The sequence below is a fragment of the Nymphaea colorata genome, chromosome 6 (assembly GCF_008831285.2).
Source record: "Nymphaea colorata isolate Beijing-Zhang1983 chromosome 6, ASM883128v2, whole genome shotgun sequence".
Taxonomy (NCBI): Eukaryota; Viridiplantae; Streptophyta; class Magnoliopsida; order Nymphaeales; family Nymphaeaceae; genus Nymphaea; species Nymphaea colorata.
This window is the reverse complement of record NC_045143.1, coordinates 925,594-937,729: the sequence shown is the minus strand read 5'-3', so window position 1 is coordinate 937,729 and position 12,136 is coordinate 925,594.

Here is a 12,136-nt window from a genome sequence, read left to right as displayed (position 1 = left end):
AAGCAGTTCTAGATCCAGAAGAGGGGCTTCAGCCTTTTCGGGATATATATGTTAGGTCGCAAACAGGTTGGATCTCAAATATTCAAGTACATTTGTGATCGAATCCTGCATTAACTGAAAATGGCAACTAAAAAATGGTTCAGAAATTAGACATTGGGTTGAAAATTTTGTCTTGAAAGAAAATTTCCCCAGAATTTCTCAAGAGCACCTGAAATTTTTTCACTCCAATTTATGAAGGGGGAAACTGCACATGGGTTGAGAGACTTAGAACGTGTTTGGGTGACACCCTTAAATGCAGTTTTAAAGGCGAGAAATATTTGGGTGATAGTTAAAAATAGGTTAGTAAAAAACCTAGTTTCAACAAAACTACATTTGCAAATTGGCTGGCGGAGTTTTTTTTAAGTTTACCTAAGTCCCGAAACAGCCCTGAACCCCATAGACAGAAAAAGAAATGAGGGGCTTAGGCCTCTTCAGGTGAACCTTCTCCATACAAACACGACCTTAATTACCTTCTTAATAAGTGAGACCCAAATTGATTTATTAGATTTCTATCAGATAGGAAGATCTGGTGAGGTTTTTTTTTTTTTTCATTAACAGTATGCATCTGAACCATGCATGGCATCATCTATCTTCAAGGGGCAGCAAGCTGATGCCCAAGTACGCAGTCAGTCGTAGCAGGTGCTGGCCCTGCGCAAAGGCAAACCTCTTTTTGGTTTGAAAACAAGAGAATTGAAAAGGCTGCAACTTTTTAGAACTGATGAGCAGAGAAAGGTGTTGCACATGCACACAAGTTGGCTTCTTCTTTGCTGATTTCTTCATGGAAAGTCAGTTAGAAAACTTCATCTTAAATTAGATCGGCTACTTATTAACTATGCTGATATGATAAACAACTCAGGCAACTCAATTTTCGTCATATATTTTTGGTTCTCTAACAAAGCTTTGAAGCACATCTCTTTTCCAGAGGAACTAAAAAGGGTTAGTAGGCCCTGTTCCCCGGATGTACAAGAGGTTAGGTAGGAGCCTCGGCTCTTTAACGAGCAGTGGATCGGAAGGTGTTATGGATGCATCTTTCCTATCAAACCCTTTGACTGGTAGCAAAGGCAGAAATTTTTACATAAGGGATACTAATACACAGTAAACAAATTGAAGCCCTTCAAATAAAAAATCTTAAAGCCTTCAAATATACAGTAAAATAGTGGGCAATGACTTGTAAGAAACCAGTTTATGTGGATGGGTCTGTGTGGGCAACTGCCCACATATGCCATCACTACTTCTCTTACCTCAAGTGAACTCATAATAAGCCAACTTTTGTTGGCTATTAATGCCAATAACATAGCTTTCAGCATCACTATTCTCTCTCTCTCTCTCTCTCTCTTGCTCTTTATATATAGATGTGACAAGAAAACAACCATATAACGTGGTTGACTCAAGAATTTGGGGTAAATATATACTGAAAGGAAAGACCAAGATACTTGGCTTAGGATACCTAAACAAAGTTGCATCGGAAAGTGACTGCACCGGTACAAACGATAATCTGCCAGTTGCACGATGTGGAGATGATATTTTGAGAACCCCACTTTGAAAGATGTCTTCTACCACCGAGGGATACAGATTCCACTGTGGCCGGCTCATCTTCCATTCATGGCAGGCCCTAAAGTAGCCCCCAAGTTGCTCAAATCCTTCCGACAGTAGCGCCCAAGTTGTCAACCAATCATGCTCATAATCATGAAGATTTGGATCCAAGGCAGCTAAGTCCATTGGAGGTTTCTCTATAATCAGATCTGGAACTGCCAAGTTCCAAAATCAACATCATAACTCATCATTGGATCTTCAATTTGAAGGAAGCCAAGAGTTCGTTGATACTTAAGCAAACTGCCAATAGTGATGCCAAAGATTTGGATCCAAGGCATTTAAGTACATTGGAGGTTGCTTTATAATTAGTTCCAAAACCCCCCAACTTCCAAAATCAACATTATAACCTCTTTCTGGGTGAATAAAATAAGTATTTCATCCTACTACCCAGTAAAAAAGCGGAAGCTCTCACCGAACTCCTGATCCCCTAGGGTATAGCGTCTGCTTTGGTGACTTAAAGTGTTGCCCCACGAAGCTTGAGCTTACCCGTTGGTGTTTTGAAAGCACAAAAGGTTCATGCTCGAGAGGTTGAAAATGAGAACTGGTTGTCTACCAACCCCCGCCACTTCCATTACGACTAGGCCCCTATGCGATGACATTATAACCTCTTATTATTAGATATTAAACGAAGTTAAGAGTTCATCACCCAATCGCCTCGAGGTGAATCTTTTTGGTATAGACTGATAGGAGTCTACCTAACTTGGGACTAAAATTCTTTTGGATCATTGTGGTGGTATTCATGATGTGAACATTTTTCAAACGTCAAATGCATTGTTGGATTGATCTATAGTGCTCTGTTTGAATGGAATTGCCACATATTTTTTTATAGGCAAGCTGGGTTAAGCAGAGCTCTTTCTAAGCTGTGCCATGAGATCCATGTCAAGTCCAATACCAACCATACATGAATAGACCATGATTACATCACATCACTTGGGGTTTATTTTGATGGAAAACCCCCAAATCTGTTCATACCAAAAAGAGGCCTGAAAGTAGGGATGATGATAAGGATTGACAATCATCCACATAGGGTTCGCCTCGGGTTCCGCACTCTCTCTGTCATCACCCTCTAAAGTTAGAAACTGACTTGATCCAACTTCTCCTTCTGCATTATTCTCCAAGCTGATCTTCTTCTGTTCATTTCCAGTAATTCACTGATATCAAATTACTGACAATTGTTGTCTTTTATCTAGAAATTTTTATGGTACAGGAGAAAACAAGTCATGGCATGTAGGTGGATTATTCTTCCATCGAAAAGACAAAACAGAAACAGTTCACAGGATGCAGGCATTAGATTTCTCTGCCCATGTATGATTACATTATTTATTCTCTTTCTTCCTACTGCATCTTTTGCAATTGATTACAGCTTGCATCCCAACAACAACTCACTCAATATTTACAGTTTGAAATCTGGGTGAGAGAAAGAGTTATTCTACTTAAGGCTGCACACTAGCTGAGTAGAGCCAGCCTTAAAGTAGAGCCCAAGCTTGGCTAGTTCGAGCTCGACTCGGCTCAAAAAACTCGAGGTCGAGCTTGAGCTCAGCTCAAACTTCATGTCAAGCTCCTTATAACAAAGACTAGCTCGACTCGACTATACAAAATCAAGCTCGAACTCGACTCAGTACCTGGTGAGATTTCTGTGTGCTTCAACTTACACGTAAAACCCACGTTCCTTATGGTACAGGTGCATAACCCTATGTGGGCTCCAAACTAAATCAAACTATATATTTTTGTCACGAATTCATGTTTGTAACAGTATAAGGTAAATGAAAGGATATCTAATTATTATACTCGATGTAGTTGGGATCAATATTCACTTTTTTATCTAGTCCGCAAGACTATGCTCAAATAGTTGACGTGACTTGACGGCCTGAATAATTTTAGGGTGTACCAAATGGGTGATTCTTTGTTCTTCTTATACCCCGAAATCAAACACGGGTAAATTAAAAATTTTACACATGCTGCATTGCAACAGCCAACGGCCAAATTTTTTGAGGGGGAAATGGTTGGATTTATCTGACCCTTTCCCCCCCTATTGTTTAACTTGCCGTACGCAATAAAAATGGTAGCCGGAAATTATTCCGGCTATTCGTTGCGTCTTTGCCTAATAGAAATCAGGGATTCAAAATCTCGCATTCGGAAGATTTTGGTACCCTACGGTGGCTGGTAATTGAGGGTTTAGTCATTAACGTTCCCTTGTCTAGTGTAGACAAAAGTTCCAAATTTTACTCAAAACGACAAAAAAAAAAGGCAAAATTTTGCATGAAAAGCGTTGTGAAAAGAACAAAAAAAAAGGTTTATTTTGGACAAACTTTGCTAATACCATTTTTTCTTTTTTCTTTTTTCTTTTCCTGCAAAGGAGGAAAGCCTCCTTTTGCATGCGCCTGTTTTTTTTCTTTCAACTTTCGAATTATTTTTTTCTTTCTTTAAGATAGCAGAACACAGAAAATTGCTAGCAAAATTATTTTTACCTGCATCTCAAACTTGACAAGCAAAAATTATTGACAAGAACCTAATTACTATGAAATTAATGTTGTCCAACGCAGAATGGGTCTGTATTTACTCCTTTATTTTTGGATTTTTATATTTGTCTCCTACGATAAAGCGACATATATATATATATATATATATATATATAGATAGAGAGAGAGAGAGAGAGAGAGAGAGAGAGAGAGAGAGAGAGTGGGTGGGTTCTCTGGTAAACAGGTTTTGTGTGTAGGGTTGAACACGTATGGGTGCACTAAAATACAAAAAGTACCTCCTTCAAAAAGGACAAATAAGAAACTTAAAAATTTACCTGCTCTGATACGAGACGGGTTGGCCTGCGAGGGGATGGACAATAGTGTGTTCGACCCCCGAACGCACAGCATGCACTCGCAGCGTGCTTGTGGCGTGCACGCTCTCTCCTTCTCATGTCTGAGAGATTGAGAGGAGAAGAACAGCTCCACCCCAATCTCTAGTGTTCACGAGAATCAAACTAAAAAACTTGTCTCATCTCGTGCTTCCTATCTGCATCTTATACAGTTTTGAATGTAAGAACCATGGATAGACGATGTGCTTTTTCCTAAGTTTTATAGTCCAAACCTTTTGGAAAGCTAAGTCACGCTTGTCAGTTTAATAGACATAGTTCCTTGCTCATAGGGGTGGATCAAAAAAATTTTCATGAGAAAATCAAATTAAAGTTTTTAAATTTTTATAGGGACCAAAACATCATTTTTCAAATTTTTTATATAAGATAAATAAAGTTTTCTATGTTTTTTCTTTTTTTTTTAGGGGGGCCAGCCTGAGAATGATGTTTTTAAGGTTCCTTACTCAGTTTATCACTCTTACGCATGCATGGAGGTATGTAATTACTAAAATCCACCCACAAGGAGAACATTTTTATAAAAATATTAAAAGACTAAAAGGTACATATTTTTGTATGAAAATTTCTAAAATACAAGATCACACACCAACTCAATCTCCACAACATCCATATACATGTAGGTGTAGAATGAGGACAATCGCAGGATGGATATCTTGTTTGCTAAGCTCTAGAGAAATGATAATTCTCGATTTCTAGACTCTCAATAGATTCTCTTCTTCATTATAGATCAAACCGTGACATTTTTCTTGGCTTTATGCTTCTCCAAAACTAAAATCCTTGCTCATTAGGCGGAAGAAAACAAGAGATGTTCGGTGCTGAAAATCAGCCAGCGGCGGACAATGTCCTCTAGAGCGGAAGCAAGCAAGGGACGACGGTCCGGAAGATCCAACAGACGACACTGTTTCTGAAGGCGGAAGGAAAAGGAGGGATGGCCGGTCGAGAAGATTCAGAAGCCAACCATGTTTTTTGAAGCTATCTTGTTATAAGAGACTCGTTTGGTTCTCCATAACAGAAGAACAACTACTCTCTAGCTTCAGGCCCTTTATTGGGTGCTAACACTAAATACTCCTCTTGCTCACCCCAACATTGTTTTTGTATGCAATTACAGCGAAAGTCCAGCCTTAATGAATTTTGACTACAAGCTTCGCAATTCTGTTTCAAAATCAAAAGGAAAGATGAAAAAAAAAAAATCTTCGCCAGTTCTTCCTCACAAAAATTACTTGAGAAAAAAGTGTACATGTGAACTTTGACGTATATGAGAAGACAAAAAGAATAAAGAAGGAAACAAAAGGAAAAATATTGCGCGATGACAAGTTAGTGGAAACGCAGTACGATATCTTTGACGTAATTAAATTTTTTAAGCATCACAACCTTTTAGAGATTAGACCAGATTTAGGAAATAACATCACTAAATTATTGATGTCCTATAAGTTAATTAACACCAATAATTTTTTTTGTAATCCAGTTTCTCTTTTCACTTTTCTCTTCCCATGAATCCTGCAGAACCTGTTAATGCCATTGCTGGACCACAGTCTCTTGACATCTTTGGCCCTTCATTCATGGCAGATTGCACACGTTCGAACACCCGTCACATTCAATCTCCTCCGCACACCTCTCCTCAGTATTCTGCAAATTGGGCCTCTGTGCACCTCCGTGCAAGCAACAAACAAAGCGGCGCGGAATGGATGCATAAAGGAAGAATCCAAAACGTACTACATGGCCTCATCTGCCATCATTCTCCATGCACGACAAGTAAGGCACCCTATGCTTCATCAAGTGTATGCCTACGTGATCATCGACATGAGTTAAGGCCCACTTGCTGAAGAAACCAAGAAAGCTCCATTGGAACCCACTGAAATTATTTAAACAGATATAGACAATGAACATGATAATGGCAGTAATCTTCATTTCTATCGGCTTGTGCAGTAACAGCACCAGATACCATACATCTGACTACATTGACGGTAGCAGATGGTTCTCCAACGCCTCCATGCCAAGCATTAAAATAATTACCTAAAGGGTAGCCACGAAAAAGCTCAGCAGGTAAAATTTTAAAAATTTATGCATGTGCCAGCACATGGCTTTGAGGTCAACACACTCGAGCATTATTTTAGATAAAGCCAAACAGAAAACACCAAAATATCCGCCACTGTACACCGAAATATATCAAATAATGTGCATATTATTTCACCTTTTACTTTGTTCCTGGTGCATCTAAAATCACATTCCCAAGCGGCAGCCCATGCATCTACTGTTTATTTTGATACTGACCTATTGTGACTGGGAATATATTACTCTGGTTCTTAGAAATGCTTAGGCATGTTCTTTAGTCCATGCACATGCACTCACATCTATGCAGTCAGGCATTCGCATAGGTGCACACACACAAAGGTGGGTTTGATGAAGCAATCTCCGGATTATTTTCAGTTGCATCAAATAAACAAAAGCTACCAGCACTCTGACGATTAGCCTTTCGCAACTTTAAGGTGAAGAACTATTTGCTTAAAGAGAGGAAAAATGTCCATACTCTGCCTACACTAACAACAAAAATTGTCAGATATATGAGCATGGTTATCAGTAATCTCAAAGCATAATAAAATGATGAAACCAACAAGCAGGCAGCAAGATAATTCTTATGTCTGTTCAGTCGCTTGTTCTGGTGTTGGACATGCCGGTGGTACCAGAGAGCGTGAAGATAAGGAGATGTTAACCTATCTAAACAATGCTTGTGATTAATGTAAGAAGGCTGATAATAAAGAAGATACATAATGGAGACTTTATCCCTCAGATTCTCAAGTAATCAATAATAGGAAGACATGTCCCGAGACAGACAAACCTCCAAAGGGCAGTGTTTGTCAGGATGTCCCAAAAATTAGTGGATCAGCTGCCATCTTTGACTACATTCATTTAAATTTTTGCTTCATGGTGTCAATTATTGCCTTGCCTGCCGAGACAAAATACAGGAACTTGAGCAGTTTGCAACAACCCAATTACTGATGATTACTAACCAGGCCAAAGACAAATTACAGTTCTGTTCTTTATTGCTGCCTTTCTGGTTATACGAAACCAAAAGGTGCTCTGCATCACGTTCACCGTTTCTCTTCTTGTCTCATCCCTCTCATTATCAGAATATATGCCTACAAATGAATGCACTTACAGGCAAAAAACTCAAGATCCAAATTCCCTGAAGACGGTGCCAAAAGACAAAATGATACTCAATATTGCTCATGATGCCATTATCTCTAATGCAAGTGTTCACCTACCTTGAATGGCTCTATTGAGGAAAAGATGACAAAGGTACACGCTTCACAATGAAAACAGAACAACAATGTCACCATTCAATAAGTAAGAAAAGAAACTTGAAAAAGATAAAATAAATAAAATCAAAAGGAATATCAACTGCAAGAGGGGTAAATGCCTAACAATGGCAGGCAGCTCAGCATCAATGCTGATAAGTATCAACTATCAAGAGAAGAGCTCAGGCAATGATGAAGACTTATGACCATCATGTACAAATAGGATCATTTCTACAGGTAGTAAGTCCTTTTTGTCGTCCTTTAGAGGTTTGGGAACCTTGGTAATTCTTCGTGTCCATCCCATTCTGTTTCCTGTGAAATAATGTGCTATTGTAAAACTATGAAGACCAAAAGAGTATAAATTGAAACGATGCAGATGAATAATCATTTCTACTCAGTTTGTAAGAGTCCAACAGGAATGCAGAAGAAAACAAATTTGAAATTATTGTATGCCATGATAATGGCCTTACTGTGGAGGAACCACAATCGGTGACTGGGAATGGGTTCATTCATCTTTTCTGTCATGGTGAAATTATCGGGTGTTTAGCATATGCGTTTCACTGTGGTCCTCCTATGGTAGATAGGTCATGAAAGTGATAGGCCACATGCTGTAACTACCTCAACCAAGCATCAGAAAAGCACCTAGAAAGCGTCTCACACTACACTGCCTTGCAGTCCCGGTGCCATGTCCCCAAGTTGACAGCAGTGGTTTCCAAATCCATACTGCAAAAAACTCAGTTTTACGAAAAGCAAACACCTTCGATGGTATTTCAATTAGTTCCATTGCCATTTATGCTTTTTTTTTTCCAACTGGTTGTCATAAACTGGATGGACAAAATCTGAGGCCTTCCATTCTTATTTAGCAAAACCAGTAACAGTTATCCTAACCACTTGTTGAACTTCTTTTATGAAGTTTCACAAGCATTACCTCATGAAAAGACAACCTCAATAGAAAAAAGGATAGTTTCTGCTGCATGCTACTTCAATGATGAATACTATGCAGGCCACGATGATCGCACAGGCAACAGGCAAGATCTATCAGCCAACTGTTCATTTTTAGAGGTTTTAACTTTTAACTGATGCAACGCTTGAAAGAGGGCCAACTTAGAGAACTTGCTTAAGTTATAGGTCGACTGATATTAGGAAAAACACGTAGTAACTTGCAGCTTTCCATTGTAGAATATATAGAAAATGGCCCAATGGAACAAATATAATCATCAACTTAACTTGTATTCATAGCAATGAGACAAAAGATTTCAGTATTTCAGTTATTTTCATACTATAAGAACATATAAGAATCAGAATTCCAGCAAACCAACAAATCATGGTTTTAACTTGAACTTTATCTACTGCTGTACAATTGCAATGAACTAAAGCAACAATCGCTACAAAAAAAAAAAAGGGTTTATACCGATAACTAGCACCGGTGTAGCCGCCGCTATTGGCGTACGTGGTGTACTCTACAGCGGTGACAAATGTCAGCGCTATAAATATAATTTACACAACGACTTTGCCCACTGCTACTGTCGGTTGTGTAATCGTCATCAACGCTATACTGGTGAATTTAATCGCCTCTACAGATGTGGTGATTTCACTGTGATGCTCTATTGCCGTGACAATGTTCACCGCTATTGAATTCGTTGATTTTAAAAAATATTTCACATAATGTAAATTTTCATATTTTTATTTACATAATACCTGTGCAAATCTAAAAAACTCAAACCATTTACAGCATTGCAATTTTTGAGATTACGCTCCACCGTAAAAGAAGCAGACATTGAAAAATAAATATTTGAGTGTCACGCTGGTTCCCATTAGAATACCTTATCATGTTTACCCATCCACCAAACTTCTCCATGTTTTTCATACTTGCCAGTTAAAATGCCTGACAAGATCAAGAAAACACCATTTAGTGAAAAACAAACGGCATTGTCCAAACCACTCTTATAATCACATAAACCTAATAAAATAGCACATTGCATTTAAAAATTTGTTTGTGTTAGAACATACTAGCAATTAAGTTTCTGCAAAAGTCAGCTACACTATCCTTAAGAGCTTGCAAACGGGAATTTAATGATTCCCCCCTGTTCCAGCTGTCACTTTCTGTGTTGCTAAAGATTTAGGAGATGGAAGTGGAGATGATAGTGAAGGCAAACCATTTTCAGCAAGACAGCAACATCGTATAGAGAATGGTGACAAGCACACGATCTTCCATCTCCCTCCTTTATCTGCGTTTCAATTCCAGCTCCAAAAATAGACTTGAAACATCAAGAACTCTACTTTCTACGTTGCATCTTCTTGTAAATTAGTGACATATAATTAGAATAAAATCTGCCATACAAAGCATATATAGATGCAGTAAAAGAGATGCACAGATATTGAAAAAATTTTGTAAGCCTCACCTTGACAGAGTTTATCTCGTTAATTTCACCCTGAGTGAACTCTATAACGGTATAACCAATGCCTGTAAGCATGCTTCTGCCACAACAACTAGTGAGTAGTGAGTAATGTCAACTCTGACAGGACTTATAGATGTAGGATTGTCTAAAATCTGCAATTAGAGTAACAGCAGACAAGAAGGAATGTTCGATGTTTTCCTACTTACAGATGTGTGAAATCATATATCTTTCAAATAATAATTCAAGAAATCAAGAGATCAACCAAATCCAGTAACCAGTGTCTCAAGTCCCTGTGGACCTGTACTATCGGAACCATTGACTAGTAGAAATAAAATGAAGAAAAGTACTCGTTAGATCACTTTAACCTTCCATATGGACGTCAAACTTGAAAATGAAAATTCACAAATAACAGTATCTAAACCAATAATCAGAAAACAATATCAACAACGAGAAAAGATGAATCCAGCACAGCAACCAGAGGCATGAGTACTGCAACACCCATCACCAAGAATCCACAAAACATCAATAGCCGTTAAAATAAAAAATCAGGTGAACCAACCAAGTAATACAGAAACATGATAGAAACAAAAAACTGTTTCACAGAACGTGAAAATATACCCTGGAAACGATGCCATCAATGTAAGCGAGATGGTAATGGCATGTTTTACAGCAATAGAACTGTCCAGACAGCTGGCTCAAATATAACCTTCCCATTTCCGTCTTTTTCTACCTCCCACCCCGATTTCCCCTACAACCCTGAATTACCCCAAATACCCAATTTCCAGAACCATACAGACAACCCCACAATTTCCTAAATGCAACAACGCTCCTAAGGAGACATGAATCCACTGCAAATAAAACATAGTAAACAAGAGAGAGAATGATCAGCTGAAAAAGCACAACTAAGATACAAGAACAACGCCAAAATCATTACACCACTGTAGTAAAACATCACTGGCTTGCTCATTTCTGGGGATAGTATTATCAACAATGCAGCCAGAAGCAGGAAAATCAGGTGAAATATATATATATATATATATATATATATATATATATATATATATATATATATATATATATATATATATATACAACAATGCAGACAAAGACATCACAGCAAACCAATAGATGCAGATTGTCTTGGAGGCTGAACAAATCAATCTATATAAATAAAGGCCATCAAAGAATAGATGGAAATAAGAGAATCCTTCGCCACCTATCTATGCACTAAGTATAGACTGAATACTCGAGATGAAGGTAAAACCAAGCAATGGTTCAGGAGACAAACTAACAATATAGGCATACTTAGCAGAACACTTTCATCAAACCAACCATCAACAAGCAGCCATGCACTTTTGCAACAATCAGCTCACGAGCCTTCATTTGCTGCAGAGTTTGCTGAACAGAAAACTAATGAATGAAATGACTGCACAGGAGAGAAATGGATGTAAAGGGTTGAGCATAATATTGCAATGCGAAGAAACTACCTTGGATTTCTCAACATCCATCTTTAATTTCATATAGCTTTGTCTTCATATAATGTATACCACAGCGGAAGTAAGAGATGCAAATCAGGACGATCAGAATTAAAAGTAGGAAAATTGCTCACATCCCCTATGAACTGCACTCTTTGGTTTTACATGGTAGAAAAAATGAAACTTCACAGCAAAATATATTTAGATAAAGCATTTCAGCATACAGAACCCAAATTTAATCAACAAATAAGAAGAAAACCCAAAATCTATTTTCAAATTCCCCATCAGAATGAATCATCATGACATCAATCCTCACACCACATCACCTGGCAGAAAATGAAGCTGATAAATTGCAATAACTTATCATATATTAATCTCTCACCTGTTCCAGCTCTTATCAAGTTAGAAATAGAGTGCAAGAGACAGAAGATGAAAAAGTAAAACGATCTTTGAAGAAGCGTCAATGCTATC